The following is a 6,576-nucleotide window of genomic DNA, read 5'->3' as shown; positions in this document are numbered from 1 at the left end:
AAGAACGGAGAGAAAGAACTGTGGCTTTTCCTGTCTTCCCCTTTCCTTCCAGGCATTGTTTTCTGTGTAAATGCTTGGCCAATACAGGAAGGTAGAAAGAGGAAAAAAAAAAAAAAAGTGCATTGGGGTCCTTGGCTGCTGGTGTTATTCACAAGGCCACTGCCTTCTTTCTGTGTTTGAAGTGGACCTCACATGGAAAGCATGGCTTTCCCATAGACTCAGTGGCAGACACACACAATGACCTGCTCCTGGCCTTGAGTCCTGCTGGTCTCCCATGCATCCTAGTGTCACTGGAATTCACCAATGCTGCATGTGAATGGAGAGGCAAGGAATGGCAGACATGTACATCCTGCAAATCTCACGTGCTCCTGCTGTGCAGTCCTTCCAAAACACAAGTTCGAAGGTAAAAGTATCAAGATTCAGGGCAGACCTGGCCGAGCATTAAGCCAAGCACAGAGCCCTTCTAAGTGCAGGGCCCATAAAATTTCACAGGTTACACACCTGTGAGGCTGGCAGCCCCCTAGGTTCTTTTGTTTTTTGTACTTTAGGTTCTGGGGTACATGTGCAGATCATACAGGATTGCTGCATAGGTACATACATGACAAGGTGATTTGCTGCCTCCATCCCCCTGTCACCTATATCTGGCATTTCTCCCCATGTTATCCCTCCCCAACATACCCACCCCCACAGAGTCCCCAGTGTGTGACGCTCCCCTCCCTGTGTCCATGTGTTCTCATTGTTCAGCACCTGCCTGTGACTGAGAACGTGCAGAGTTTGATTTTCTGGTCTTGTGTCAGTTTGCTGAGAATTTCCAGATTCATCCATGTCCCTACAAAGGTCACGAACTCATCGTTTTTTATGGCTGTATAGTATTCCATGGTGTATATGTGCCACATTTTCCTTGTCCAGTCTATCATCGATGGGCATTTGGGTTGGTTCCAGGTCTTTGCTATTGTAAACAGTGCTGCAATGAACGTATGTGTGCATGTGTCTTTATAATAAAGTGATTTATAATCCTTTGGGTGTATATCCAGTAATGGGATTGCTGGGTCAAATGGAATTTCTATTTCTAGGTCCTTGAGGAATCGCAACATTGTCTTCCACAATGGTTGAACTAATTTACACTCCCACCAACAGTATAAAAGTGTTCCTATGTCTCCACATCCTCTCCAGCACCTGTTGTCTCCAGATTTTTTAAATGATCGCCATTCTAACTGGCGTGGGATGGTATCTCAATGTGGTTTTGATTTGCATTTCTCTAATGACTAGTGATGATGAGCATTTTTTCACGTTTGTTGGCTTCACATATGTCTTCTTTTGAAAAGTGTCTGTTCATATGCTTCGCCCACTTTTGAATTGGCTTGTTTGTTTTTTCTTGTAAATCTGGTTTAGTTCTTTGTAGATTCTGGATATTAGCCCTTAAATCTGGCACTAGACAAGGATGCCCTCTCTCACCACTCCTATTCAATATAGTATTGGAAGTTCTAGCCAGAGCAATCAGGCAAGAAAAAGAAATAAAGGTATTCAATTAGGAAAGGAGGAAGTCAAATTGTCTCTATTTACAGATGACTTGATTGCATATTTAGAAGACCCACTGTCTTAGCCCAAAATCTCCTTAAACTGATAAGCAACTTCAGCAAAGTCTCAGGATACAAAATCAATGTGCAGAAATCACAAGCATTCCTGTACACCAATAACAGACTAATAGAGAGCCAAATCAAGAGGGACCTCCTGTTCATGATTGCTACAAAGAGAATAAAATACCTAGGAATACAACTAACAAAGGATATAAAGGACCTCTTCAAGGAGAACTACAAACTACTGCTCAAGGAAATAAGAGAGGACACAAACAGATGGAGAAACATTCCATGTTCATGGTTAGGAAGAATCAATATCGTGAAAATGGCCATACTGCCCAAAGTAATTTATAGATTCAATGCTATCCCCATCAAGCTACCAAAGACCTTCTTCACAGAACTGTAAAAAATCACCTTAAACTTCATATGGAATCAAAAGAGGGCCTGCATAGCTAAGACCCCTAGTTTTAACTGCAATTGACAGGAAATTCAAGGGTAGAGGAGAATGTTAAACACCACACAGACACAGTTGGCATATCCAGGGCATGGGGCACTGCAACCAGCCAGTAGGGGCACAGAAGGGAGGAAAGAGGCTAAAACAGGCTCCATGGAAGGAAATGGGAACTTGTTTGGCTCCTAATTCAAACAAACCAACTGTGAAAACACGTCTCTGGATAATTAGGGATTATAAAGATAAAGAAAGTCTTCTTAATTTAGTTAGGAGTGAAGGACAGTCGTATACACAGGGCTTACGGGGGGAAAGGCCTGACCAAGGCATTTGTAAGTCAAATGACAAGATGTTTGGGATTTGATGTATTTTAGAAAAAACCAGCAGGGCAATAACTGGCACTAGATTGGCAAAACAATGAAAATGTTTGAATCTGCGAGGTTCATCATTTTCCTCTATTTTTAAAAAAGTTTTTTTAAATGTTCTATAACGGAAAGAAGGAAGGAAGAAAAATAACATATGTATATGTGTGTAAGTGTGTGTTTACATTAATTTATTTATTATGTATCCCTTAAACAAATATTTTCTTTCAGCTTATAAGAAATTATATTTTCAACACTGAATAAATTACCTTATTTTGCAATAAATTACCAAGCAGTTAATGAAGAGTGACCTATGATCCACACAAGAGAACTCTGGCATGGAAATCACTTTTTACCTCAACTTCCTATCCCTTCTTTTCATTTCTTCAAGCAATATGGAAAATTTCCTAGCACATAAGACACATTATAATGTTCTTTCTTGAAGATGTAACTCTACACGTTTCAGTGGCTAATTATTCCAGTTTTTATTTAGTAATAAATTAAAGAAAAATCCTATTTTTATTAGAAATTCTATCACTAAAATTATGTGTGATAAATTGATTCTTCCCATGACTCTTTAGGGGAAAAAGCACAATTTTAGATCATATTTTTTCTTAAAGTGAAAGAAAGTTTAGACACAGGAGTAGATTGGATTTGCCTAAATGTGGCCTCAGATTAATAAAACCAAAGGGGAAAAAGTTTACCATTTTTGTTTTTGTTATTGACAAGTGTCCATTATACTTTGAAAAGCATCCATACTTGATGAAGTGCTGGAGGTGTGGGAGAGCATCCCAGGCTTCCAGATTCCAACAGCTTCCCTCTGGATTCAGTCCCCCTCCTGGGCCCTCTTTCTCCTCCTCCTATTCTTACCCAACTGCCTGTCCCCAGGCCTGAAGCCACCACACCCTGCTACTGGGAGGCCCTGAGGACCAATGGCCACCCTGGAGGTCACTCAGCCCTCAGTACTGGAAGTTCTAGCCAGAGCAATTAGGCAAGAAAAAGAAATCAGGCCAGCGGTGGGAGTGAGCCAGGCCTTCCCCTCCCTCTGCCATCCCAGCTTCAGCTTCAAAGGCATGGGCATCCTCTGGGGCACACAGCCCCTTCCAGCGTCCCTTCAGTTCCCTCCTGGGATCCCTCTTCCTTTCATCAGTGGGAAAGTGGGAGAAGGAACCATCCCTACCAAGAAAACTGGAATGGCTTTGATATTGTTAGAAGCAGATTTTCCATGCCACAAAAGAAATAGCACTTGAACATAAATTTTCTTAGCAAGGCAATTTTTACTTCTATAGAAGTGTGCATCTTGCAGATGGAGCAATGGCAAGAGTACACCTGAACAAGGGAGGGAAAGGGGTTCTTATCCCTGAGGCAGGTAGCCTCTACTGCTGTGTTGTTCCCCTACTGGCTAGAGTTGGACGCACAGTCTAAGCTAATTCCGACTGGCTATTTTAAAGAGAGCAGGGGTACAAGCCAGAGTGGCGGGGTGAGCAGTTTTGGTGAGAAAGATGGTTACAGAGCAGGTGACTAAAGGTGAGGACTCTGGTCAGAGCAGTTGACCAGGGGTGACTCAGGACAGAGCAGGTGACCAGGGAAACAGAGGTGAATTACTGATTAGAGCTGGTGGGAAGGTTGTTTACTGAAACTAGAGGCAAGGAGATGAAGAGAACAAGGAAGTTAAACTTTAGAATGGAGAACAAAGAACACGGAAACTGAACCTACTGGCTTATTGATACTTTGCAGAGAAACTTGGAGCTCGCAGCTTTCCACAGTATCTGGGTAAACTGGAATATGGAGCCAGGATGCCTGCTCCGTGAGAAAAGGGAAATGCAGAGACCACCCATGGCAGAGCTCACAAATGGAGCAAGGACTATTGAGGGTTCTGCAGTCATGGGCATTTCTTATCCACTTCCAAACACTTTGCAATAAAGTCATGAGGTTTATGCCAAGCAGGTTATGAAATGAAAGAAACCATGTTCCTCTGAAGTCTACAGTGGCACTTCTTACAGCACCTAAAAAGCCAGTCTCTTACAGCACTCAGGAGGTGCTCACACTGTGCCTGGGGCTGTTTAGAGGAGGTGCTTCCCATGCCTGCCAGCCCCCAGAGTCAGGAAGGGTGGCCCTGAGAGGGCTGCCCGCATTCTGCTCTTTTTGTCAGCCCCCGGCTCACAACTGGATTTCCAGGACTAGGAGTGGATGCTATATTTACGAGCTTTGCTCCTGATGAAGTTGAACCCTAAGGCTTCCAACCCCCAAAGAGATTAGATCCTAAGAGGACCACCAGCAGAGGCAGGCCAAGAACACCTCTCCTTCCTTCTCTTGCACTGGGGAGCATGTGGGCACTTCCCGTGATTGCAGGTTCCTGCTAGTTAGCCACTTCATCACAGGCCAGGTGAGAAGAGCAAGATGCAGGTGTCAAGTGCACATCATCTTGGAAACCATGTTCATGAGTGCACAACAGAGTGCTACACAGACGGGGGAAGGACTGCAGAAGAACAACAGTGATCACAAGAAAGCACAGCAAGCATTTTTCCGAGCTTACGGCACACCAGGCCTATCTCCTTCTCTCCACATGTAAAAGGTGTGATGGAGGTGTGTGATGAAAGAGTGTGATGGTGGGGTGCGAAGGGGTGTGTTGGAAGATTGTGGTGGGGGGGTGTGGATGAGTGTGATGGAGGGGTGTAAAGGAGAAGTGTGATGGAGGGGTGTGAAGGGGCGTGAGGAACAGGTGTGATGGGTGTGATGGAGGGGTGTGATGGGGGGGTGTGGTGGGTGTGATGGAGGGCTGTGATGGTTCCTTCCACAATGGCCAGGATGAAATAGAAAACTACACCATGAGAGCAGCCAGGCCAGGTACCTGGAAAATGGTTGATAAATAGTTACTTTTATTCTGGGCAAAACAAGTTTCCAACACAACAAGGTCAGTTAATAAGTAAGGCAGGTGGACATAGAACTGAAGCAATGAGCCACTGGGCACCCTGGCCATCCCTGAGGGTAGAGGATGCAACACTTGAGCAAGTGAGAGGCTGAATGGACAAATGGACAGAGTCCAGCCTAGACGTAAAAACAGAATTCCAATACATGACCTTCAGCATCCAGCACACAAAACCCATCATCATCCACAGTCACCAGTCCAGAAAGCCCACCCATCAGTACAGTCTCCAGCCTGCGAAGTCCACCCATCATCTACACTCAGCATCCCAGAAAGCCCACCCAATATCCACAGTAACCAGCCTGGGAAGCCGACTTAGCATCCACAGTCGCCAGCCCAGGAAGTCCATCCATCACCTACAGTCACCATACCAGGAAGCCCACCAATCATTCAAAATCACCAGCTAATGAAGCCCACCCATCATCTACAGTCTCCAGCCCACATGCTCATCCATCATGCACAGTCACCAGCCTATGAAACCCACACATAATCTACAGGCAGCATTGCAGGAATCCCAACAATCTTCCACAGTCACTACATCAAGAATCTACCCATCATCCAGAGTCACCAGCCCAAGAAGCTGACCCATCATCACCAGCCCAAGAAGCTGACCCATCATCTACAGTCTCTATCCCAGGAAGCCCACCCATCATTCACAGTCACCAGCATATGAAGCCCCTCATCATCTACAGTCATCAGCCAAAAAAGCCCACCCATCACCCACAGTGACAGCCCAGGATGCCCTCCCATCATGCATAGTCACCAGTCTATGGAGCCCACCATCACCTACAATCACCAGCCTGTGAAGCCCACCCATCATTCACAGTAACCAGCCTGTGGAGCCCACCAGTCATCCAGTCACCAGCATATAAAGCCCACACATCATCTACAGCCTTCAGGCTAGGAAGCACTCCTAACACCCACAGTCACCAGCCTATGATTCCCACCCATCACCTACAATCACCAGCCTATGATTCCCACTCATCGCCTACAATCACCAGCCTGGGAAGCCCACCCATCGTTCACAGTAACCAGCCTGTGGAGCCCACCAGTCTTCCAGTCACCAGCATATAAAGCCCACACATCATCTGCAGCCTTCAGGCTAGGAAGCACTCCTAACACCCACAGTCACCAGCCTATGATTCCCACCCATCACCTACAATCACCAGCCTATGATTCCCACCCATCACCTACAATCACCAGCCTATGATTCCCACCCATCGCCTACAGTCACCAGCCTATGATTCCCACCCATCGCCTACA

The sequence above is a fragment of the Cebus imitator genome, unplaced genomic scaffold (genome assembly GCF_001604975.1).
Source record: "Cebus imitator isolate Cc_AM_T3 unplaced genomic scaffold, Cebus_imitator-1.0 Scaffold680, whole genome shotgun sequence".
Classification (NCBI taxonomy): Eukaryota; Metazoa; Chordata; class Mammalia; order Primates; family Cebidae; genus Cebus; species Cebus imitator.
The sequence above is the reverse complement of the archived record's forward strand: the minus strand, read 5'-3'. Positions refer to the sequence as shown.